General features: G+C 39.5%; 1 protein-coding gene across 2 annotated transcripts in view; it reads right to left on the reverse strand.

The window, feature by feature from the left end:
• Positions 1-27,504, reverse strand: part of PARN (poly(A)-specific ribonuclease) — a 170,222-nt gene that overhangs the window by 25,603 nt on the left and 117,115 nt on the right. The gene's annotated exons all lie outside the window — the stretch shown is intronic.

The following is a 27,504-nucleotide window of genomic DNA, read 5'->3' on the forward strand; positions in this document are numbered from 1 at the left end:
TTTATTTTTGGCTGCATTGGGTCTTGGTTGCTGTGAGTGGGCTTTTTCTCTAGTTGCGGCAAGCGGGGGCTACTCTTCATTGCAGTGCGCAGGCTTCTCATTGCGGTGGCTTCGTGTGGAGCATGGGCTCTAGGCATCCAGGCTTCAGTAGTTGTGGCACATGGGCTCAGTAGTTGTGGCACGTGGGCTCAGTAGTTATGGATTGCGGGCTCTAGAGTGCAGGCTCAGTAGCTGTGGTGCACGGGCTTAGTTGCTCCATGGCATTTGGGATCTTCCTGGACCAGGGGCTCAAACACGTGTCCCCTGCAATGGCAGGCGGATTCTTAACCACTGTGCCACCAGCCAAGTCCTGAAGTGAACGCTTTAAAATGTTACATATCAAAAACTTGGGGGACTTCCCTGGTGGTCCAGTAGTTAAGACTCTGAGCTCCCAACGCTGGTGGCAGGGTTCGATCCCTGGTCAGGGAACTACATCCCACACGCATGCCACAACTAAGGGTTCACATGCCACAGCTAAGGCGCCTGCCTGCCGCAACTAAGACCCGGCGCAGCCAAATTAAAAAACAAGAACAAAAACAAAAAACTCAGGCTACCCGATGATTCAAGTTCTGCAGTGTTACTCTTCCCTGTTCCTTACACTTCCTCACTCATGTGAAGAAGGTGGTGGTGCTCAGAAGCCATAGGAAGCAGAAAAGAGAGAGCTCAGAGCAGATGGCCTGTTAAGCCTGGCTGGCCAGCCTCCCACTGTCATCTCTTCACCTGTGTTATATGCAGCTTTTGGAAACATCTTTTATTGAGGGGATATGAAGAAAAGGAGAATACCAAAGGTAGTATTTTGGGGGGAGAGTTATTAGAAATTCATGCTAAAGTTCACTGTTTAAAAACTGATAATACCTTTAAAATTTTCTTAAAGACTAAAACAATTTTCAGCTGGTTTCAGAAAATTTGGAAAATTCAGCAAGTGTTAAGTAAGAAAATAGTAAGGACACACCTATCCATTGTGAAAGGGTAAGAGGCCTAAATATTCCTCTGTGCTGTAAACCCTGGAACCTAGCAGCCTCTGAGATGTAAATGTTTAATGAAAACTCAGCTGGAACCACCAGCATTCAAAGTACTTCAAGAAATACAAAGTCCTGAAATAGCCCCAACTGCACATAGGAATCTAGCGGATGATAAAGGTGGTATCTCAAATTACCGGGGCAGAGATGAACTTCCAAAAGAATGGTGGTGGGACAACAGGAAAAAGATAAGTTAGGCCCATTCTTCACCCATAAAAAAGAAAAAAACGCCAAAATGGATTAGATATCTAAATGTGAAAAATGAAACTATACAAATACTGAAGGAAAACATGGATGAATTCCTCTAAAACCTGGGTGTCGAAAAAGGCTTTACTATAACTCACAATCCAAATTTATAAGAAGATTTATAAATTTGATCACATAAAAATCCTTTGCATGGCTATCAATAACATGAGCAAAGTCAAAAGACAAATGACAAACCAGGAGAAAATATTTGTAACATATATCACAGATAAAGGGCTAATGTCCCTAATACACAAGTAACACTCAAAATTGAAGAAAAAACCCCCAAAATCCTACAGGAAAATGGGCAAAGCTATGAATAAATAGCTCACCACACACACACACACACACACACACACACACACACACACACCCCTTAAACATAAAAGATGTTCAACTCCATTCATGATGCAAAATAAAATGACACTGAAATATCATTTCTCACCCACTAGATTGGCAAAAATATCCAAAAGATTGATGAAATATTCTGTTGTTGAGAGTGGGGAAATAGGCACTCATACATTGCTGGTGACAATGAAAAATGGTACAACTCACTCTTACAGAAGGGAATGTGGCACTATTTAACAAAATTTTATATCCATTTACTCTTTGAGCCAGCAATCCCACTTCTAGGAATTCAGAAGATGCACCTCCAACAATGCAAAAATACTTATGTGCAAGATTACTCACTGCAGCTTTACTTGTTGTTATGATATATTATTGCCAAGTTCCTAAATGTCTAAGCATAGGAAATTGGTTGAATAAACTATGCTATATGTACAGTCAATGTAACTAAGCAGTTACAAGAAAGAATGAAGATCTCAAAGAACAGATATGAAATTATTTCCAGTGAAAAAAGCAAAGTGCAAAAGGGCAATTTATTCCAGTCTTGGGTGAAATGTCGGGGGGAATACCAAAAAAAAAATCCTGAACTATTTAGTAGGTTTGCTTCTGTAGTTGAATGAGTGAAGCAATTCTGAAAATATTTGGATACATGATAATGCTCAGCAAATTAGTAAATGTATTCATGTAGTCGGAAGACAGATATGGGGGAAGGCAAGGGAGAACGCTGTGGGGATGTAATGGAACTGGAGATATAGGTCCGGGCTTGGGATTTCTAAAATAAGTATGTGTGTATGTGTGCACGTTTATGTGTACACATATATGTATGGGAAGTATCTATGTATATCCATGCCCCTATTTCCCAGCTCTGCCCACTGAAAGGACCTAAAAAACAAAAACAAAAAACAAAAAACCTAATGGCCATAAGCACATCTAGTGTCCAGATTTTAATGTCTAAACCATATCCCACTGAAAAAACACAGGGCTCCTCGAAGAAGTGCTTGATTACAAGGCTGGGGTAAAAGTTGCACAAGATGAGCTCGGCTGGGGTAAAAGAGGCACAAAATGAGTCCGGAACATCTTGCAATACCAGAAAGTAGGAAACTGCTCAAGAAATGACGGGGCATGTCACAGGGATGTAGGAACCAGGTGGAAAGGGCTCCCACTGGCCAAATATTTGAGCACCAAAATAATTAGGGGGCAATAATAAATTCTAAACCATTGAAAAAAACAGGAATCCATGGATCTATACCAGTACATAATACAGAGAGACAGAGAGAGGAGGGAGAGCTCTTAGTCCTGGTTGAATGCTGACTAGGAAATGGTAAAGTGGAGAGAGAGATGGAGTTGGCAAATCATCCTTTGGCAACCATCACGTGAAGAATGACTGACGCAAAAATCATCAAGAGGTGCTAAATCAGGGGAGATATTTTGATGAAGAGTAGGCTATTTGCATGGTCTTAAAGTGTCTCTCCTGAGACTGATATCCTGAGAAGGACATAGCATCACTTTTGCACATTCTACTCAGAATTGTATAACCTGAACATAATCATGAAGAAACATCAGACAAACCCAAAGGAAAAACACCTTACTGAAAAAAAGTGGGGTGAGGGGCTGGTGTCCTTCAAAAATGTTGTTGTCATAAAAAAGACCAAAGAGACATTGAAAACTAGCTGCAACACATTATGACAGACTGGATCTTATACTAGAGGGAAAAGCCATAAAGGTAATGTTGGATCAAATAATAAAACTGGGATATACACAGTAGATTACAGTATTATATCAATGTTAAATTACCGAGGTTGATAACTATACTACAGTTATACAAGAAACTATTAAGGACCATGATGTATCTAACTTCCTCTCAGATGGTTCAGAAAAAAACAAGTGTGTTGGGGGCTGCAGTATGGAGAGAAAAAGGGAGAGAAGGCAACACAGAGTGTTTATATACAGAGAGAGGAAGGGGAAGGGTGGAAGAGAGAGCGTGTGCACACAGAGCAAAAAACAGCAAAATGTTAACAATCAAGGTAGCCGGATAAAGAATATATGGGTGTTCTTTGTAATATTTGTGACTTTTATAGAGTTTGAAATTATTTCCAAGTTAAAAGCAAAACAAAACAAAACAAACTGGAGGAAGCATGATGTTTAAACAAATAAGGAAAAGTAAATTTCATTGAGGATTATCTTCTTTTTTTCTAATTTAATTTTTTTGGCGGCACTGCGCGGCACGCGGCATCTTAGTTCCCCGAGCAGAGATTGAACCCATGCTCCCTGCAGTGGAAGCGCGGAGTGCTAACCACTGGGCCACCAGGGAATTCCCTCAAGGAATATTTTCTGATGCCTGCTTGCTGTGGCACAATCTAGGACTGAACTCTGTGTGTGCTTACACATGACTAATAAGTATATCGCCAGCCTAGAGATACGTGGAAGAAGCTGCCTTGACCCATTAACAGAATGTCTCATCTGATACAACAGAGTCCCTTTCCAGACAGCCAGGCTGGAAAGGATCCCTCGGAGTCGGCACCTGTTCCTCTTCATTCTTCCGTGCCTGAGCCCGTCAGCTCATCCCCTCATTTAACCAATATTCTACCCACATGATGAGCACCTCCCATGGGCCACACCTCCAAACGCCCTCCAGTCCTGCTCCTTTTACTCTCAGCCACCATTCCAGCTCTTTCCTCACGCTGCTGCCGGGCGCTCTTCCTATCTTGCACCTTGACTCTTAAAACAGGATCCTAATTGGCTAGTCCCCCCTGTCCTACTCTTCCCAGCCTCCCTTGCCCTTCAAACCCATTCCTCCCAATGTTAGCAAACTTCTTCCAAAGCAGAGATTTGATCAGATACTCCCAGCTGCAAGACTTCCACGGCTCTCTACCGCCAACCTGAATTTTAACTGCTTGGCACAGCAACCAGGACCCTCTGTCATCTGGGTCCCCGTCGGCTTTTCTAGCTTTATCTTCCACAGGGCAGTCAAGTTGCAAAGACAGTATCTGTTCACCTTAATTAATTCCATGACATGCACTCTTCCACCTAGTCCACTGTCCCAGCAGTGGGCTTATCTGCCCCCATACACCCTATATTTCCCATCGGACTTTGCTGCCTGTGCTCCGCAACGAGAAGCCACCGCAGTGAGAAACCTGTGCACCGCACTGAAGAGTAGCCCCCGCTCGCCGCAACTAGAGAAAACCCACACGCAGCAACGAAGACCCAACGCAGCCAAAAATAAATAAATAAATAAAATTTTAGGGGTTAGCTCGGTAAAGTAAGATATAATAATAAATGTATGGGTTACTTTTTTTTTTTTTTTTTTGCTGGGTGTGGTCTTTCTCTAGCTGTGGCGAGCGGGGGCTACTCTTCGTTGCAGTGTGCAGGCTTCTCATTACGGTGTCTTCTCCTATTGAGGAGCACAGGCTCTAGGCATGCGGGCTTCAGTAGTTATGGCTTGTGGGCTCTAGTGCGCAGGCTCAGTAGTTGTGGCACAAGGGCTTAGTTGCTATGTGGCATGTGGGATCTTCCCGGACCAGGGCTCAAACCCCTATCCCCTGTATTGGCAGGCAGATTCTTAACCACTGCACCACCACAGAAGTCCCTGGGTTACTATTATTATGAACCAATATACTATGACAAAATTATATATTTCAAAAACATGTAAAAATAATCTCTACCTGATACAGACATTTGATAACAGAAAACATTAAAAGAATAAAACATTAACACTCAATGGATGGTCAATAAATATCAGTTAAAAATTGAAAGATGTCACAGACGTTTATTATTTAAAAGTTATTCTTAAATGAGATTTTAAAACACACAAGCATTAACATTTGTCACAAGACAATATTCCAGATAGAGAAAAGATTCTCTCATGTTATGCTGATGTTGATCAAACTGTTCTGAGTGTTTCCAAAGCAAATACAAGTTGGGTGTTAAACTACATATTGCTTTATATTAGCTCATTTCCTTTTTTATTTAAAAATTTTTTTTTAGTTGTGGCATGCGGGATCTTCAGTTGCGGCATGCGGGATCCTTAGTTGCAGCATGTGGGATCCACCTCCCTGACCAGGGATCGAACCCAGGCTCCCTGCATTGGGGGTGCGGAGCCCTAGCCACTGGACCACCAACGAAGTCCCTCATTTCCTTTTTTAGGGATGAAAATATTTTGCCTGCTTGCCTTGATTTTCGTTTTGCTGTTAAAACTGATACCGCTTGTCCTAATTCAGATTTTAGATCGAATGATTTTACACTGGAGTATTCCACAGTGACATTTACATTTTGTCTCTGAATTTCGTCTATAAAAGTATTTACCAAGAACTGTAGCCTACAGCAAATATTCAAACACTGAAACACTATTGGATTCTATTAAGACAACGTAACATTCGGATATCCTAGCAAGGTTAACAGTACATGTTTCAAAACTGCCAATTTAAGGACTGCTTCCAAAACTTACTTCTTGGAACAAGATTCGCAGGATTTTTATAAAGTGTACTGCTGTATGTAATCTCGTTAATATATTCTTATTTACAAGAATGATTCACTGTTAGTAGCAGACAAGGCCACAAACACACACTTAACAACATGGCAACAGTGACAAGCAAGAATGACTGATTTGATTGTGGCCCTTTCTCTCCTACCTGCTCCTGTCCTGATTTCAGAAATGCTGACCGTAACCTTTGACAGTGATTCCATGCTTGCTTTCAACTTTATGTCAGAGAATTCCTTTGAACTAATGCCTATGCTGATGGTTAAAGTTTAATTTCCACAGATTTTGCCCCTTTATCTTAATTTCTCAACTGATATTTCTCATGATTTGGAATAACACATAAATGTCCCCAGAGATGCCGGGGAGGAACTGGTGAATGGCAACCCTATTGGAAATCAACTGACCACAAACTGGACTCTCTATTCTGTGTCATCATCTATTTGTCTTCCCTTACGCCAGAACCACACGGTTTTTAGTCCCGTAACTTTCAAGTAAGTCTTAAAGACAGAATAAGTCCTTTAGTTGGCTGGGAAGTTCGTGCTGCTGGATAAAATAATAACCACCTTTCATTTTAAAGGGCCGCCCAGTTTACAAAATTCTCTCATTCGATACTTGTCTATAATCATTTGAAGCTGAACATGTGTTTTCACTCCCATTTTACAGGCAAGAAACCTCATCCTCAGAATGAGTGACTTCCCCCAGGTTGTGTGGCTGGTCTGGTAGATCTGAGGGTGTCCTCCAAGCCAAGTGGTCTTTGAAATGCTTCACAGCCTTGCTCCCCACCCCATCTTCCCAGGGCAAAATGAACTGGAAAAATCTGGGTAAGTGGGAGCTAGGAAATGCATTTTTATTGTTTTCACAAACTCTCATGTTGAATTCAAATTCCACGAGCATGACTGTTCCTGTGTTTTTGGGCACGGTCTGGATGGATGAGGGGAGGATGTCAGATAGCCTAGGCCCAATTCAGAAGGCAATTCCTTAGAGATGGCTGATCAACTGTGATTCTTATTTCTAATAAAGAAGTTGAGTTTGAAAAGCAAAATCAACATTAAGTACGGCATGTCTGTATGATAGTACCCAGGAATAAAGAACGTCTCTTGTGGAATGAATGGTGGGGGGTGGAGAGAATATACAAATGTGTTGTATATGTGACTACTCAGTTTATTTATAACTTAGCCTAAAGGAGAGAAAACTTGGTTCTGGGTTACAAAGAAACCATGGCATTCAATCAGAAAAACTTTTTATAAGAATGTGGTTTGAACCTGGTTAAACAATCCCTTATTGCTAACTCACTTTAATTCAACACAGAAAAGATTAATCAATAACAAACATGAAAGACATTAATACAAATTCCTAAATTTAAGAACCTACACTCAACATACAACTAATTGGAGCTGAATTCAGAACATCTGAAATTTTCAGAGGCTATGATGAAATTTAATTTTGCAACTAAAATTTACTTTTGGCTCCAATGAAAGGATTTACTAATCATGCCAGTAATATAATCAAACCAAAACGACTCCTCCCCACACCAAAAGCCCAAATACTTTAGAAAATAAACTGCTTTTTAAAAATTTCCAGGAAGTTAAACACGACCAATTGAACGCAGGTATTTATCTGTAGGGAGACAGAAATATCCTTACAAAGGCACAGAGAACAGGAGAGGCAGCAGGAGAGGACGGGATGTCAGCTCACCTTGGAGACACACTCTCTGGAGAGGACAAGTAAGGGGAAGAGTGCCAAAGAGTGTTGCAATACAGGGGGAACAGAAATCTAAGTGCTGTATAAAAAGCTGATGCACCCGATAGAGCCCTGCAAAGTCTCAGCAAATAACAGGCACCAGATCCCTGGAAGAAGCAGATGATAAGATGATAAGGACTGTGCTACGCCAACAGGGGGAAAGGCTGTCCTAGGATCCTCACCCCCATCCCTGTGAAGCCAGGGGACTAGCATTCCCCTGAGGCCAATAGGAGCTGGACAGGAGGTTTTATCTCTGGAGAAACTGATCCCCTCAGAGAGGCACCAAGTCCAGCAGTGGAGAGTGGGATCAAGCACTTAAGAACTTTCTAAATGGGGAAGTAGCATCCTCCACATACTGAGAAGTGAGGTCTCCAGCTTCCTTCCACCAATCAGTACCCAGAGCACCAGCAGTCAGGCTTATCTCCCCCAAGCTGCAAATCAGAAAATCAATTTCTAAAAGAACTGAGTCGTTACAGCTAGTGTCATACTTAATGCTGAATGCTTTTGCCCTAAGATCAGGAACAAGACACCGATGTTGGCTCTTGCCACTTTTATTCAACACTGTACTAGAGGCCCTTGCCAGTGCAATAAGGCAAGAGAAAGAAATGAAATTCATAAGGTCCAATGGACAGAGATAAATACGATTGCCTTTTTTTACAGATATGATTGTCTAAACAGAAAATACCAAACAGTCTACAAAAAGTTATTAGAACTAATAAGTGAATTTAGTAAGATCCAAGGATACAAGGTCAAAATAGATAAATCAACTGCATTTCTTTCTATTAGCAATGAACGAATGGAAATTGAACTTTAAAAATATATGACTTACAATAGCATCAAAAAGTAAAATACTTAGGGGCAACTTCAATAAAGCAATATGTAAAATTTGCATAATGGAAAATATAATACTCTGATATGAGAAATCAAAGAAAACCTAAATAAGTGAAAAGATACACCATGTTCATAGGTGGGAAGACTCAATAGAGTTAATTCTCCCCAAAATGATATTATAGATTCAACACAATCCCCATCAAAGTCCCAGCAAGCTTTTTGTACAAATCAACAGACTGACTCTAAACTTTTTGTGGAAATGTGAAGGAATTAGAATAAGCATTGTTTTGGCTTCCCTGGTGGCACAGTGGTTAAGAATCCACCTGCCAATGCAGGGGACATGGGTTCGAGCCCTGGTCCGGGAGGACCCCACATGCCGTGGAGCAACTAAGCCCATGCACCACAACTACTGAGCCCACGAGCCACAACTACTGAGCCTGTGTGCCACAACTACTGAAGCTCATGCACCTAGAGCCTGTGCTTTGCAACAAGAGAAGCCACTGCAATGAGAAGCCTGCACACCACAACAAAGAGTAGCCCCCTCTCTTCACAGCTAGAGAAAGCCCACGCGCAGCAACAAAGACCCAACGCAGCCAAAAATAAATAAATTTAAAAAAAATAATAAGCACTTTTTAAAAAGAAGAAAATAGTTGAAGGATCTACTATATGATTTCAAGACTCACTATAAAGCTTTAGTATAGGGCTTCCCTGGTGGCGCAGTGGTTGAGAGTCCGCCTGCCGATGCAGGGGACACAGGTTCGTGCCCTGGTCCAGGAAGATCCCACAGGCCGCGGAGCGGCTGGGCCCGTGAGCCATGGCCGCTGAGCCTGCACACTCGGAGCCTGTGCTCCGCAACGGGAGAGGCCACAACAGTGAGAGGCCCACGTACCAAAAAAAAAAAAAGAAAAGCTTTACTATAAGTCAAGACAATGTGGAACTGGTCTAAGGAAAGACATATAGATCAATGGAATACAACAGAATCTAGAAATAGACCACATACAAAAATGGCCAACTAGTTTTTGACAAAGGAGTCAAGGTACAGTAATTGAACAGAGAAAGGACAGTATTCTCAAAAAATGGTGCCAGAACAAAGGACACCTATATGCAAAAAAATGAACTTGTACTCATGCCTCACACTGTACCTAAAAATTAACTCGAAATAGATCGTATACCTAAACATTAAACCAAAAAACACTATAAAACTTATAGAAAAAAAAATCTTATGACCCTAGTTTAGCCAAAGATTTCTTAAGTAGATTGCAAAAAGCACAAGCCCTAAAGAAAAGCATAAGCCGCAGAGAAAAGATACATAATTACAAAGCCAGCTTCTCATCTCATCACTCTACAGAGCAAAACCATCAGTAAGTTCTGCCTCCAAGAACTTCTCATCCCTTTCCAGTTCTTTCTTAAGTAGTGGCTGCCCCCAAATAGTCACATTTTTGAAGAAAGGCTTCGATAGACAAAAACCAAAACAGACCAATATTCAGAGAGGAAAAACTCTGAGGAAACAGAGACAACATAGAGAGCTGAGGAAAACTTTAAAAACAACCGGCAGTTCTTGCTTTGCACACAGTACAGGATCATAAAAATGGACTAGACTACTGTATTTGCAAGCCAATGGATAAACAGAAAAATGAAGAAGTGGCAATAAGTACATTACTTGGAAACAAGGTAAATTATCAAAAGAAAGAGTTGAAACTGGTTGCCTCTGAGGGGCAGAATGTGGGTGGCAGGGGACTGCTGCTTTTTATTATAATTTAAAAAAAAATTATTTGGCTTTAAAAAACAATGCTCAAATATTTCATTGAAAATATTTTAAAAGAAAAAAACTGCCAAGGACTTCACAAAGATCCACTTAACGTGTGACAAACCACTATGCCAACAGTAAATCACTACTTGTCTGGTTATGTTAAATGGGTATACACAGCTCTGTTACTTAATTGGCTTTGTGACCTTGAGTAAGACACAGTTTCTCTGACCACACCCTCCCCAGTTCTCCTTTGTAACATCGTGGAGGGTGGACTAGATCACCTCCAGGTCCCTTCCAGCTCCACAAGTATGTGGCTTTATCAGGTAACACTGTTGTTCACACAGTTATAGGTGCCGCTCATTCCTTAAAAGAATGTATCTGCTAATGTACATCAACTATATCTCAATTAAAAACAAAAAAGAATCTCCTACGCGGTGGCGGGGGGCTTCCCTGGTGGCACAGTGGTTGAGAGTCTGCCTGCCAATGCAGGGGACATGGGTTCGTGCCCCGGTCCGGGAAGATCCCACATGCCACGGAGCGGCTGGGCCCGTGAGCCATGGCCACTGGGCCTGCGCGTCCGGAGCCTGTGCTCCGCAACGGGAGAGGCCACAACAGTGAGAGACCACGTACCGCAAAAAAAAAAAAAAAAAAAAAAAAAGAATCTCCTACAATCTAGACTAATCTTCAGCCCCCGCTTCCATTCACATGAATTAGTGCAGTATTCCATAGTTACTAGCATTTGTAAGTAGAAATGACACATAAGAAAAAAAATTCAAAGACAGAACAACAAATTTTATAGCATGAGTATCTTTTCTTTTTTTTTTTTGCGGTACGCGGGCCTCTCACTGCTGTGGCCTCTCCCGCCGTGGAGCACAGGCTCCGGACGTGGAGGCTCAGCAGCCACGGCCCACGGGCCCAGCCGCTCCGCGGCATGCAGGATCCTCCCAGACTGGGGCACGAACCCGTGCCCCCCGCATCGGCAGGCGGACTCCCAACCACTGCGCCACCAGGGAAGCCCTAGCATAAGTATCTTAATCCTATATGTTTTGGAAGACATTTCACCTCTTTGGAAATTGTCATCCTTGGTTGTTCCTAGTTTTCTCATAAACCCAGTAAACCCAACCTGAGAAGGAATAAACTCCATAATGTCAACTGAACAGGCTCAAATTTGGAAGTAAACTACTGTTTCACAAATGATGACAGAGGAAAGGGGTAGGTGGGGTTTTCTTACTCATGAAAGGATCCAACTCTCCCTCTCTGCTTGGGCACCCAAACTTTATCTGATGCCCACTGTAGCCAAATGATCTGCGCTAACGGAGGGAGAGACACTAGGGAAGAAAGAAGAGAACAGAAAGAAACCTAGTGACCATGTGGACAGTGCTACTCTAAATTCTAATAGCATCACTATACTCACTAATTTAGCTATCCTAAAGGGACATTCACATTACATATTTAGTCAAATTAATGATGAGATGACAAATTAAAGACAAGACCCAAATCAAAACCTCTGAATTTATGCTTTTCAACTGGAAAGAATCAAAGAATATAGCTATGATTCTAAAGTAGCATCAATAAAGTAAATATTATTCTTATGAGTATTAACGGATTATACTGAAACAAGGTAAAATATAGTACTCTTATTACTTGGTGAAGTATTGCCACTGAAATCAATTACAGATGTTTATCCTGAAAGATGCTACTATGAGGGTTGCAGACTCAAATACTGCTAATGGTTATTCAAAAATAAATTTATGGTTGAATTGGAACCTGTGGACACTTTTATCATATTCATTAGCAACAGTTTTTTAAAGACACAGAAGGCTACTGTTTTAATACAAATGAGTACAAAATCATCTCCATTTAGTGCTTTAGCACTAACAATTTGATCTGACGAATCGACTAGGATGGCTTTACCCGGAGAAGAGAACAGGGTACTTCCTGATGGGCTGCTCCTGACATGGAGAACATCAGTTCAGCTCCCTGAGGACAGAGGACCACCCACCCGATGTTCTGACACCAAGAAACCACATGCTTCTTGCATCCTGGTTTGGTTTTTGAAGACCCTTCTGGGGGTAATTTGTGAGTACAGCAAACTAGAAACTAATCCCTTCCAAGAATTTAGAATCATTCATTTAAGATGATGAACTAATGTACCTCATGGTCATTCCCAAGAATTCCCCGATTCTTTACATCAACTGTTTGACAACTGATTAACACTCAGAAAAGGGTGGTCTGAATACTGATTTCTGTAGCATCACATGAGTTTGACTTCCTTTTAAATTACTTTCCCTTAAAATATGTGATTAGGCAAGCATGAATGGACTTCTGACTTGAGATTTTCCAAGGCATCCACAGTCAGTCTACTCCCACCTTCATATGGCTCTTTCACTCTAAGTAGCAGGTAAGAATAAAATAAGCTGGATGCTGGTATGATTATGAAAAGAATGTCATTCCACCCTGCCTGACCTTTAGCAAAGCAAGTGAAAGTATTCCAAGCATGGCCTTATATTGTTCAAAAGGGAAAAAGCAGTCTGCACGGCCTTCTCCAATCAGAAGCTGGGTAGGAAGACGTGTTCCTAGTGTATTATGGGTTCTCTTGTTCACTCGTGTATTTAAACCTTTCTCTGAGTGACCATAACGCATCATTGGTTAGGTGCTGGAACGTTAATATGAGTAAACAACAACTCCCAACTTTATCTTTTTACTTCCTATAGAGTCCCCAAGGCAAAGAAATCCCAAGGATTCCATGTGGCATGGAAAGCATGTCAGAAGGCATTTCTGGTAGTGGGGAAGGATCACAAATGGATATGTGAGAAGACAGCAGGCATTCTGGAAAGAGCATGAACGGGATCTGGGATGAAAATCTGAGTTCTGTCATTTACTGGTTTTGAGACTCAGGGCAAGTTCCTTTAGCTTCTGTGAGTCTCAGTCTCCTCAATTATAAAATAGGTTATTGTGAGGATTAAGTAAGAAAACAAAATAGCACATGTTACAGTGCCTGGCACATGGCAGACACTTAAATGCCAGTGCCTCCTCTGCTCCCTCCCTGTCCTGGAGTGGGCAAAAGGTTCACATTTTTAGAGATGATGTTGATCCCAGTCTTCAGAGGTAGTTGTCCCAATCTTTGCAAAGCATCAGGAAAGGAGGTGAGGAAGAGAAAGAGGAGTAGAGGAAGGTGTGAGCAACTTGAGTAGGTTGAATAGCATGACTGTGATGACTGGAAGGGTAAGAGGGGAGTGTTCCCGCAGCCCCCCAGTGGGTGGGAGGGGGGGCTGGTAAGCCATCACCTGGACATCCATTTGTTAGCTCACAGGTGCCTGGAACCTGCAGATCATCAAGAACCACCCAAACTGCCCTGCTCTGTTGGAAACATACAAGGTTTCTAGAAGGCACAGTTCCATTTTCCCCCAACATTAGGAAAACGTTAAATACATAGAAAAGTTTGAAGAATTGTATAGTAAACATCCATTTAGCCATTACTTATATTCTATAATTAGTTCTACATTGGAAGTGGAGATTTAAAAATATACAGCAGATTTTAGTTCTTTTGCATTTGGGAAAAAGGGGCACAAAAGGCAGGATCTGAAGGCTCCTATCTGGCCAGCATCTGGCTTCTGAACTACCAGGGATGCAGAGGAATGAAATGAAATCTTTTCTTCAGTGATCCTTGAACGGACAAAAGGATGAATGTCAAACCTGTAGACAGTATTTAAACATGGAACTCCTATCAGTACAATGACAAACTTGGTGTTGGGTCACAGCAGCCACTCTGCATCCTCACACCAGCCCCCCAAACACAAGCACTTTGGCTTCTGCTGGCTTACAGTGTACTAGCAGCATTTTTTAAAAGCATAAAGTGTCAAAAAAGAACTGCCAGAAAAATGAACTGCCAGCTTTCTACACCTGGAAATTAAATACAGGATTTACATATTTCACACTTTATTTTAGCTAAAACTATACTACAAATAGGAATAATCCTAACTGCACACGACCTGAGTACCTCAAACAGGAAATCTGTTTTGTATTTAGACATGTGAAAAACAGCATTTCACTTCCCTATCATCTAAGTGTGCTGAGGGCAATTTCAATTGTTAGCATCATTAAAAAAAATTATACGAAGAAAGAACGAATAATATAACACATTATTAGAAACACAGATAATTACTTTTAATTATGGTTAATTAAATAAATAACATGAAGCTGTGGAAAGAAAACATTAATTTTCAAATATCACTGCTATTATAAAACACGAAATCATCTACGACAGCACCAGCTCTGTAATCTGGAGCAAGACACTTCTCCTCTCTGAGTTTTCTTATCAGAGAAACAAGACTAATAATGCTACTTAATCCCCTTCAGGGTTCTTCCTCAGTCCTCTGCGAGGATAAAGGACCACTGCTTTTCTGATTACGGCATTTCATAATCGTGATGGTGGTTCCTACTGCCCTTTCCCTCCAGCAGACTCAACACCTCCCCTTCCTTTCATAACTAAGTCACTTTCCTCTGGATGTGCTGCAGTCCCTCTACTTAAAATCAACCAAACAATCCACCAAAGGCCACTACTAAGGGGATGACCAGAGCTGAGCATCTGAAGGATGACACCTCAGTACTTCTGATATTGGCTTGTACATCCCAGGGTCACTTCTGTTTCTTTAAAACAAATTTTGGGACTTCCCTGGTGGTGCAGTGGTTAAGAATCCACCTGCCAATGCAGGGGACATGGGTTCAATCCCTGGTCCTGGAAGATCCCACATTCCGAGGAGCAACTAAGCCTATGTGCCACTACTACTAAGCCTGCGCTCTACAGCCTGCGAGCCACAACTTCTGAGCCCACACGCTGCAACTACTGAGCCCACATGCTGCAACTAGTTAAGCCTGCGTGCCTAGAGCCCATGCTCCACAACAAGATAAGCCACTGCAATGAGAAGCCCGTGCACCACAACAAAGAGTAGCCCCAACTCGCCGCAACTAGAAAAAGCCTGCGTGCAGCAATGAAGACACAACGCAGCCAAAAATAAATAAAATTATTTTAAAAAAAATGAAAAAAACGACAGTCTTACACTGATGATCTATGGGACTAGATATCTAACAGTCTTACACTGATGATCTATGGAACTAGATATCTAAGCCTCTCCCCAAAGAAATGTTTGAAATTTGGATGTTTTAACCTTAGGGCTTCTTCAACCTAGGATTTTTTTGGTTTTGGTTTTGTTTTTTTAAAGAAAACTTGATTTATTAAAATGAGACAGCATCTTTTTCAAACACGCACACTCTGAGGTGTAGATGATGTGCCAGGTTTCTAAGAGGCAACTTAATGCACTGGGCTATGGATCCAAAAGGCGTATAAGTTAGAATCCTGTGTAACTTCAGCGAAATTGTTTAGCTTCTCTGAGACTCAACTTTCTCATAGATAAATTAGGAATAAACCAAGGGTTTCACTGAGTTGTTAGAGAATTTTTTTAAATGATGTAAAGCATCTAGCACAGTGCCTGGAATGAAGAAGCTGCTTCATAAATGAGTTTTCTCTCGTTTTTCATTGTTCTGCAGATATTCCAAAAAGCATGCTGTGTCAGTGAGCTTTACATCTTTACACTGATGGAGACAGAGAAAGAGATAAGAAGATGAGAGAGGTTAAAGGAAGAATGATTCATCCAAACAAGAGCACTGGTCATGCATTAATTTTTCACAAAGCAACTTACTACAACATTCATGAATTTTGCTACAGGGTTGATTACTTAAACTAGGATTAAACACCCAGGTTTAGCTAGTTAGTATGTTTTATTAAGGAGACTGAAGAACAGTAAAACCATTTGCAGTGTAAGGAATCACATTTTAAGAGAAGGAGGCTACGAGTAACTTCCAAGATACACAGCTAAGTGAGAAAAGGAAGGTGGGGAAAAGTACATGCAGTCCATTACCATCTAACAAAAGGTGGGGGTATACACACACACATACACACACACACACACACACACACACATATATATATATACATAGTTGTTTATATATTTGTAATAATGCAAGGATATACTGACAACAAAACTGGTCACCATAAGGCTGGGGCAAGAGTGGCAGGTACAAGTTGGAGGAGGCAGGGAGAGAGGCTTGGTAGATTTGACTGTGGAACCACATAAACATTTTACATAATTATAAGGCAAAGTTAAATTTTTAAAAAGAGAATCATTAGAAGTAAAAATAAAACAAACCTAAGTGTTTACTGAGTTGGCAGCTTAACCACACAAAAAGGAATTATTTCAAGTGGCTTTAAAATAAGGTAATTTGTTCATAGCTATGCTCTAAGGACAAAAATGACAGCAAAAAAATAAAATTCTTTTCAATAATTATATTATTAGTAATAATACTGAGAGTTATTTTGAAACTATTATATATGGCAGGATAAAACTACTATACATGGTAGTAAAGTTACAAATAAATAATTAATTTACTATCATTAGGAACCAAAATTTTCAGCCTAAGAAAAAAGAGAAACAAAATTAAAAGAAGTTAAATAAGTCCTGGGGTCTACTGGAATTGGAAATATCAGTATAAATTTACCTAAAAAAAAAAAAAAGGAAGGGAGGGAAGAAGGGAGGGATGGAGGGAAGACTTTCATGCTAGCTCTTTTCATTCAAAAAGGCTGTAAACAATGACAAATCCAGTATCAATAAACACCCTTCGAACCCAGATTATGGTTTCTAAATACAATTTCCCATCAAAAGGAACAGGGCCCTTGGAGAAATGGCTGATTCCAAATATAAGGTAGGAAATGTACAGAAAGAGCCTGGAATATCTTCTCAAGAATATCAAAAGTCATGGTGGTCCAATGGTTAACAATCTGCCTTCCAATGCAGCGGATGTGGGTTCGATCCCTGGTCAGGGAACTAAGATCCCACATGCCGTGGGGCAATTACTGGGCAATTACATGCACTGCAACTACTGAGCACGCGAGTCAAAACTAGAGAGCCTGCGTGCCGCAACTACAGAGCCCACGCGCTCTGGAGCCCACACACAACTAGAGAGAAGCCCACGTGCTGCAATGAAGATCCCGCATGCTGCAAGAAAATCCCTCGCAACGAAGACCCGACACAGCCATAAATAAATAAGTAAGTAAGTAAGTAGGTAAATATTTTAAAAAAAGAACATCAGAAGTCAAAGAAGCTATTAAAGACTATTGGGCTATTAGAAGACTCAAGAGACAACTGGAAATGGTTCTCACCAGTCAGAAACAAGATAATTAGAGCATCAAAAAGAATGGCAACTGTAATGTACTAAAATATATATTTTTTAAAAACCCATGATTCAAACAAACAAAAGAAACGTCATTGCTCACCTTCGGAAGGTGCTAGGAAACCAGCAAATTTTTCTGAAAACTGGCTTTAAAAAGGTGTTTTGGGGGGTGAGAATAAAGAGTTCTGCTTTTTCTATATGAACTATATCTGCAGGTAACCAAATAGATGATGAGAAGAAATGTTTTATTTTAAATAAGAGCACCTGGAATAATAAATAAAGAAGTAACAAACTATAATATTAGCGTTTTGCAACCCTTCATGAAATAATGAATCTAGCCATTGATCATTAATGGCTACTAAAACCATCAGGTGAAAAACTGCTGGGGGAGCTTCATATTAGATGAACCAGGCCAGCAACATCTGAACCCACTTGATCAATCTTATCACAAAAATAGAGAAAAGAAGACTTTTTGTGTCACCCAATGTGATGCAACAGGAAATATACAACATCATCTAGGAAACGGTCTTGCCATTCAGTTCAGCCCTGAAGCTGATCAAGTGTACAGATCTAACTACCAGTTAATTACACAGTAGTAAGGTAACATGGTATACAACCTTATAAGAATGTTCCAGAATATGGGAAATTCTACAGAGCAAACAACTTGGTTTCTTAAATCTACTGCAAAGGAGTGGGGGGTAGGGGAGAATTCACAGAGAGAAGGAATTCAGAGATTAAGACAGAAATGAGACACATCAACCAAATGTAATAAGTGAATTTGTTTAGAAACTAGAGGTCAAAAAAAAGCACTTATTTTAAAAAGTTTGTGAACAGAAAATCTGAACACCAGATATCTGATATTAAAGAGTTATTAATTTTTGTATGTGGTAAAAGTACTGTAGTTTTGTTTAAAAATGATTGCTTATCTTTTTTATCATGATATTCAGACTCATGACTGAAATGATTTGCTCTCTATGATTTATTTCAAAATTATCTGAAGGGGAGAGGGAGAGAAGGAGTACTGATTAAGTAGGACTGGTCACACACTGACTGTTGACACTTTGTGATAGCTAGATAGGCCTTTGTTGTGTTGTTTTCTCTACTTCTGTTTATATTTGAAATTTTTCTGTAATGAAAAGTTTTGGTATTCTTTAAAGCAGAAATTCAAAAGGGCCTCTCTTCTGCTTCCTAGGATATCACTTTTAAATGAAAAGACACAAGCTCTTAGATGTTTTCTTAGATGTGTGGTGATTACAGTTAAGACAATAGTCCCCTATTTGGCATGTACCTAGATGCAATCTGTTTGAGTACTTTCTTCCCTTGAGGATAAAGCTGCATACCAGACCTGGGAAAATGTATAGGGGGCATGATGGATAGTGGAAAGAACGGGGCTCTGCAGATACCCTGGTTTCAAGCCCCAGTTCTTTGTCGAGAATTGTTTAATCTCCCTGAGTTTAAACTCTGGATTGTTCATCCAGTCAACCAAAATTTTTGGAGCAGCTGCTAGATGCCTGGCCCTGTTTGGAGTTCAGCAGTGATCAAGACAGGAAGAGTCCTGTGAAATGGGGATAACCTCACCTCCCTCACAGTGCTGCTATGAGCATCACATGAGATAAAACATGAAAGACCTAGCTCAGAGACTGGCATTCAGGAATTTATTCATTCATTTAATCACCAAACATCTGAGTACATCCTCTGGGTCAGACTCTAGGTTATGTGCTAGAGACATAAAGACAGAGAAAACATTGCACCTGCCTTGAAGGAAAACAGGAAAGTAAATCAATGATTATAGTGGTGAAAGCAACATATTTTAAGTTCTGAAAGGATAAAATTTTGGATCTAGAATTCTATATTCAAGCAACATTATCAATTATGAAGGTAACATAGAGACACTGTTACAGAGTTTATTAACCATACACTATATATGCAAAAAAGAAAACAAAATCACTCAAGGAAAAGATTACTTCCCTCAAAAAATATCTACACACAAAAGGCTGGGATATTTGGGAGATTCTCCTTTGGGTAGCAAAGCTTTAATGGCATGGGAAAACATTTTCTTCTCTGTGCGCCCCATTATGCAACTTTTTCTCTTCAGAATACTGCATTTACACAGTCATATTATAGATGCTGTATACCCGTTACCATCTCTTGGAATCAGGTTCTCAAGAAAGCACAAATGGGGCTTCCCTGGTGGCGCAGTGGTTGAGAGTCCGTCTGCCGATGCAGGGGACACGGGTTCGTGCCCCGGTCTGGGAAGATCCCACATGCCGCGGAGCGGCTGGGCCCGAGTCATGGCCGCTGAGCCTGCGCGTCCGGAGCCTGTGCTCCGCAACGGGAGAGGCCACAACAGTGAGAGGCCCGCGTACCGCAAAAAAAAAAAAAAAAAAAAAAAAAGAAAGCACAAATATACAGATACAAAAAAGTAGTAAAAATAAATTAATTAACAGCACTAACCAAAGAGAGAAGGGAGACAGAGAGAGACAGAACATATATGCAGTAAATTTTTAATCTTTTTTAGAAGTGAACAAGATATAGAGAGACAGAATACATATATGCAGTAAATTTTTAATTTTTTTAGAAGTGAACAAGATATATTAGTCAAAGAAGATGAGAAATAGAGGTATAATTTAAAAGTATAGTGATAATAGATAATGAAGAAAATGATAACAGTAGCTGCCACTGGGAAAAAGAACTGGAAGTGTGGAGCCAGGATTTTCCCCCCTTCATTTCATATTCTCCTGTACTATGTGAAATTTTTAAAATTATGTGCATTTATCACTCCAATGGTTTAAAAAGTGTCACAGGAAAACACTTTTTCTGCTAAAATATATGTAACTCACAAGATCTACAGTCAATCTGCCAACATTTACTCTGCCCAAATACAAGAAAGATATTAAGGTAGCTAGACTAGATAATTTTTATAGTCCTTTCCAGAAGCTAAGGGATATGCAAATTGTGGAGATGTCATTTGGTTAATATAAAGACACAGATGTAAAGTCAGTTCCTAAGCTATAGAACCAAGAAGAGAGCAAGAACTAAAAAAAGGAAATTTCCCCAGGAAAATGCAGCTGAGAACCAGCAAGAGGGAAGCAGTCAAAGCTAAATGGAGATTCCTGCAGTAGAACCAGGGGTAAGAAAAAAGAAACAAGGGATGTCAACACTGAGAGGAAGTGAGGGGCCCCCATGGTAAGAGGGGCGGGGCTCAGGCTGTAGGGAAACATTCTGAGATGGGGGGTGGGGCGGCAGGGGTGGGGTCTGAAGGTGAGAGACCACCAGTCGGAGCCACAGAAGCACGAAAGCAATGAATATGCAAACAGAGGACCAAGACATAGAGGACAAAAAGGGCTGGGTACAAGTTTCTTCTGCTACAGACTGAGTGGTATCTAACCATCTAGAAATCATGGGGAGAAAGAGCTTCAAAGAAATTCTAGTATACAGATGGTAGATGGGAGCTTGAAAGACAGTACCCAGTGAACGGGTCAATGATCTTTTCTTTATTTGGTGTGTTGTCTTTATTATTTCAGTGTAGTAAAGGGTTTTCATAGGTTCACCCAATCTTATTTTTATTATATACCTCTTAAACAAAAGTTCTCCTGCTACAGGGATTTTCAAAAATCTAACTCAAAGGGCCTCAAGAGTTTGTATCAGTTTCCTCTTCATGCCCTACACTGTGTACAGTGTAAAAACACTAGGAATTTAAGAGCTAGAAGGAACTTTAACATTCTTTCTGACAAAATGCCTCACTTAATATGAGAAAACAGAGACAAATCCTGGGTTCTTGCTGGTATTCACTGAAGGGAAGAGTGAATGAGGTCTTTCCCAAGGTACCCTTGGGAAAGAACCCAAGCTAGAACCCTTGTTTGTCCAGCTGCCTAGAAGTCAGTTCCCTTTCCACTCTGTGGCCTTGGTTGTCTCTAAGGCATTTTTCAGTCGGAGGAGAGAAAACACTTGCTCCACAGGTCCATTTATGAATAAATGTGTAAGCAGTGGGTCCTGGAACACAGTCTGCTTCATCAGAATTCTTCTTTGTCTCTAAAGGGATCCCCACCCCGGCCCATATTTCCTAATGTAATATGCACATTCAATTACTAACTGCTAACTTCAGATGAAAATTATATGAAATCTGAAAACCATAGTTTTGATATATGCTTTAGCATTTCCTACATAAGCAGGAATTCCCAGGAGCTACTACATTTTCAAGGAAGGCTGAAATTTAGTTTCACAGAAAGGGAAGGCTAGAAGGAAGAGACTGACCAAAGGGTTTTTCCCAACAGTTGAAATAAGCCAAAGGGCACATAACCCCTAGACATGATTGAACAAATCTCTGTAAGGGCAAAGTGGCTTTGGAAAACCATTTTCTTTAATTATAGAACATCGTTAATAAAATGAGAATGGTAAGAGCATCTGCTTTTCAGGACTGTTTCAAACATCAGTGTTTATTTATGGGGACTAAATATCTATTAGTGATATCTTAAATGTTTTCGCTTCCACTGTAAAGGAGGATTCTTCAAACACCATGCCAACCTGTACTTATTCAGAGCTCTTGCCACCAAACCAAATCTCCTTTTTCCCTTCTCAAGCAAATTTATGTCCAGTCCAGTTTCCCAAAGCCCCATCTTTTGTCCAGTAATCAACTATAAACTCCTTGAATATTCTGAATCTATTATATAAAAGAAAAGAAGCCTGCTGCCACAATACCAATGCAACAGCAGAAGAAATGGACATCCACCTCTATGGGCAACACTAACAGCCAACCCTAGAAGCTCAGCTGTTGTGATGTGTCTTCCAAGGTCTCAGATCAATTCTCTAGAGCCAAAGAAGTGAGTCAAAGAGCCAACCATAAGGGCCCTGCACTATCTTAACTGGATCCTTCTAATTATGCCTGAATTTTTATGTTTATACTTATGTCATCTCCCCCATAGTTTAGTCCCTTATTTTCTTAAGAGTATTAACTTTTAAGGAAAGAGAGAGAGAGAAAAGGAACAAAAGCAACAACATATCAAGCTTACAAAATGTAGAAGCAAAATATGAGCCAGAAGATCACAAAGGATGGGAGGGGGTTGATGGAAATATACTCTTGTAAGAATCTTACATTGTTCATGAGGCAATGTAATTTTCACTTGAAGATAAACTGGGATAAATTAAAGAGGCATATTATAATCTCTAGAGCAGTGCTTGGCCAACAGAAATATTTTGTGAGCCAGATACGCAATTTTAAATTTTCTAGGAGCCACCATTAAAACATAAATAAAAAGAAACAAATGAAAATAATTTTAATAATACGTTTATTTTACCCAATATATCAAAAATATTATCATTTCTACATGTAATCAATTCTTCAAAATCAGGTGTGTGTTTTAAATTTACAACACATCTCAGTTTGGACTAGCTACATCTGAAGTACCTGTTAGGCACATGTGGTCAGTGGCTACCACTGGGCAGAGTAGCTCTAGAGCAGGGATCAGCAAACTTTTCTGTAAAGGAACAGATAGTGAACATTTTGAGTTTTGTGGGCCACACAGTCTCTGTCACAACTACCCAAATCTGCCACCGTAATGCAAAGCAGTCAGAGGCAGTATGTAAATTAATAGGCACTGCTGTGTTCCAATAAAACTTTATAGGGCTTCCCTGGTGGCGCAGTGGTTGAGAGTCCGCCTGCCGATGCAGGGGACACGGGTCTGTGCCCCGGTCCGGGAGGATCCCACATGCCGCAGAGCGGCTGGGCCCGTGAGCCATGGCCGCTGAGCCTGCGCGTCCGGAGCCTGTGCTCCTCAGCGGGAGAGGCCACAACAGTGAGAGGCCCGTACCGCAAAACAAACAAACAAACAAAAAAAACATGTGGGCCTGATTTGGCCTATGGACTACAGTTTGCCAACCATTACTCTGGAGCAATGACAAAAAATAACACAAAAATGTATAAGCAAAAAGTTGACAGGGAAGATAAAATGGGAGGCTATAATATCAGTAAGTACTAAATAACACACAATTCATCCAAAAAGCGACAGAAAACAGGACACAGAACGAGCAGGACAAGTAGGAAACAAATACCAAGATGGAAGACAGGCTCACCTGTATCATTAATTAGATTAAGTATAAAAAGCAGGGATTGTCAGAGTCGATAAAAAAGCAATACTCAACCATAAGCTGTTTATAAGAAACCTACTTTAATTATAAAGACAAATAAGTTGCCAGTAAAAGGCAAACACCTACAAGAAACAAGAGTGGCTATGTTAATTAATATAGGACACAATAAACATCAAAAAAAGGTTATTTCTAGAACTGAAGAGAAATCTTCCACAACGATAAAAGGGGCAATTCATTAAGAAGACATACCAATCCAAAATGGGCATATACCTATCAAAACAGTTTCATGAAGCAAAAATTGATATAATTAATGGAGAATTAAATCCACAACCATAGTTGGAGATTTCAATACCACTCTCAGTAGCTAAAAGAAAAAGTAGACAACCACACCCCCAAAAAAACCCCAGTCAGTAAAGATATAGAAGAGCTGAGCAAAACCATGAACCAAAATAACTTAAAATGATATTAATGGAATATCACACTCACTCAAGTCCACATAGAACATGCACCAAGACAGACCACATGTCAGTCCATAAATAAGTCTCAATAATTATCAAAGAAGTTCTAAATAACTCATGTGTTAAAGAAGAAAGCACAAGAGAAATTAGAAAATATTTTGTAATAGATGATAGTGAAAAGACAACACATCAAAATATGTGGAAGGCAGTTAAGCAAAAACTAAAGGAAAATTCACTAGAAAAGAAGAAACATAAAATCGAGGAGTTAAGTTCCCACCTTACAATGGGAGAATAACATATTAAATCCAAAACTATTAAATTCAAATAAGCAGAAGAAATAATAAGAGTATAAATAAATGAAAAAGCAAGAACAAATATAATAGAGAAAAACCAATAAAGTTAAAAGTTGGTTCTTAGAAAGAATTAATTGATAAACACCTAGCAAGGAAAAGAGAGAGAAAACACAAATTACTAGTATTAGGAATTTTTAAAGGGACATAAATATAGATCCTACAGATACTGAAATTATAAGGGAGTATTTTCAGCTAATAATTTTATGCTAACAAATTTGACAACTTAAATAAAATGGAATATTCCTTGGAAAACTAAATTCCTAAGTGATACAAGAAGAAATAGAAAAGCTAAATAGTCCCATATCTATTAAAGAAATTGAGTTCATAATCAAAAACCTTTCCATAAAAAACTCTTATGCCCAGATGTCTTCACTAGTAAACCCAACCAATAATTTAGGGAAAAAAAAAAAGTCCTATACACACTGTCACAAAATAATAGAAGAGGAACTTCTTAACTATACTAGTTTTATGAGGTCAGAATAATCCTGAACCAAAACTTGACAAAGATGTAAAAAAAGAGAAAATTACAATCTAATATTCCTCATCCTCATGAACAAAGATAAAAAAAAATTTAACAGTATATTCAAATCCAACATGTAAAAAGGATAATACATCATGACCCAGTGGAATTTCTCCCAGGAATACAAATCCAATTAAGCATTCAAAAACCAATCAATGTCATGCAAGATACTTACAAAGGGCAAAAACCATATGACAATTTTAAAAGATACAGAAAAAGCATCTGAAAATATCCAACATCTATTCATGATACAAAGTCTTAGCAAACTGGAAATGGAGGAGAACTTTCTCATCCTGAAAAAAGACTTGTATGGACAACCTAAGAATTATAGTTCAAGGGGAAACACTGAACTAACTTCCCCTCTCTAATACTGGAAGCAATGCAAGGATATCTACTCTTCCCACTTTAACAATATACCAAAGGTGCTAGTTGGTACAATAAAGCAAGAAAAAGAAATAAAAGACATAAAGATTGGAAAAGAAATAAAACTGTGTAAATTAAAAACTCTGCAGAATATTAAGAAAAAACCCAACCTATCAGAATAAGTGAATTTTAAAACGTTGCAGGATACAAGGTCAATATACAACAATTAATTATATGTCTACAGAGAAGCTGCAAACAATTTGAAAATGAAACTTAAGAAACAATTCCATTTCTGATAGCATAAATAAGATAAATATTTAGGGAAAAATTAACATAAGACATGTAAGACTTCTACAGTAAAAACTATAAAACAGGTCTAGTGAAGAAAGACAAGATCGTTCTAAAATTTATGTGGAATACAAAGGATCTAGAATAGTCAAAACAATATGAAAAAGAACAATGTTGGAGGGTTTATGCTACCTGATTTTAAGACTTACTATAAAGTCAGAAAAAAGCAAGTGTGGTATTGGCATAAGAATAGTATAAAAATGAGTGGAACAGATCCAGAAGTAGATCTAAACATACATGGTCAATTTATTTTTGACAGAAGTGTCAAGTTAATTTAACAAGGAAAGAAAAGTCTTTTTAACAAATGTTGCCAGAACAACTAGATATCCATATGGAAAAAACTAAACCCTGACTCCTATCTCATACAAAATTAATTTGAAATGGGTCAGACTTAAATGTAAAAGCTAAAACTATAAACCTTCTAGAAGAAAGGTTTCTAGAAAATAATTGTAACCTTAGGTAGGCAAAGTTTTGGAATGGGGAAAAAACCCACTAACCATTGACAAAAAAAATTAATAGGACTTCACAACATTAAAAATATCTGCTCATCAAAATACATCACTAATAAAATGAATATACTACCCCAGACTCAAAAAACGTATTTGCAGCACAAAGGATGTGTATCCAGAATATATAAAAGAACACCTACAAATCTACAGCAAAAAGACAAACAACCTAATTAGAAAATGGGCAAGCGACTTAAATATCCACCTCAAGCAGAAGATATTTGAATGGTCAAGAAGCACACAAAAAGGTGGTCAACAAGAGAAATGCAAATTAAAATCACAATGCAATACCATCTTATCTCTTCTAGAATGGCTAAAAAAGACTGACAGCACTAAGTGTTGTCAAGGATGTGGAGCAACTGGAACTTTCATATAATACTGGGGGAATATAAAATGGTACATCCACTTTGGAGAACTGTTCGGTTGTTCTTATAAAGTTTAACATACATCTATCCTAAGAACCAACAATTCTAATCTTAGATATTTACTCAACAGAAATGAAAACATATGCCCACAAAAAATTTTTTATAGAAATGTTCATAGCAGCCTGATTTATAACAGTCCCACCTGGAAACAACCCAAATGTCCAACAGGAGACCAGGTTAAGGCTGTATATTCATACAATGAAGTAATACTGAATAATAAAAATTAACGTACTCAGGCTTCCCTGGTGGTGCAGTGGTTAAGAATCCGCCTGCCAATGCAGGGGACATGGGTTTGAACCCTGGTCCAGGAAGATCCCACATGCCGGGGAGCAACTACTAAACCTACACTCTAGAGCCCGAGCGCCGCAACTACTGAAGCCCACGTGCCTAGAGCCCATGCTCCACAACAAGAGAAGCCACTGCAATGAGAAGCCCGCGCACCGCAACGAAGAGTAGCCCCCGCTCACCGCAACTAGAGAAAGCCCACGCACAGCAAGGAAAACCCAACGCAGCCAAAAATAAATAAATATATTTAAAAAAAAATTAACGTACTCCTGATACACACAACATTAAGGATGAATTTCAAAAACAGGTTAAGTGAAAGAAACCAAACATAATACCAAATGATTCCATTTTTTTATAAATTCCGAGAATAATCAAAATTAATCCACAGTGATAGAAATTTGAAATAGTTGCTTAGGACACTGGGGGCTTGGAGTTGCTTGAAAAGGGGCACAACAAAATTTTGAGGCGGGGAGATAGAAATGTCCTACATC

This window comes from Phocoena sinus, chromosome 15 (genome assembly GCF_008692025.1).
Source record: "Phocoena sinus isolate mPhoSin1 chromosome 15, mPhoSin1.pri, whole genome shotgun sequence".
Taxonomy (NCBI): Eukaryota; Metazoa; Chordata; class Mammalia; order Artiodactyla; family Phocoenidae; genus Phocoena; species Phocoena sinus.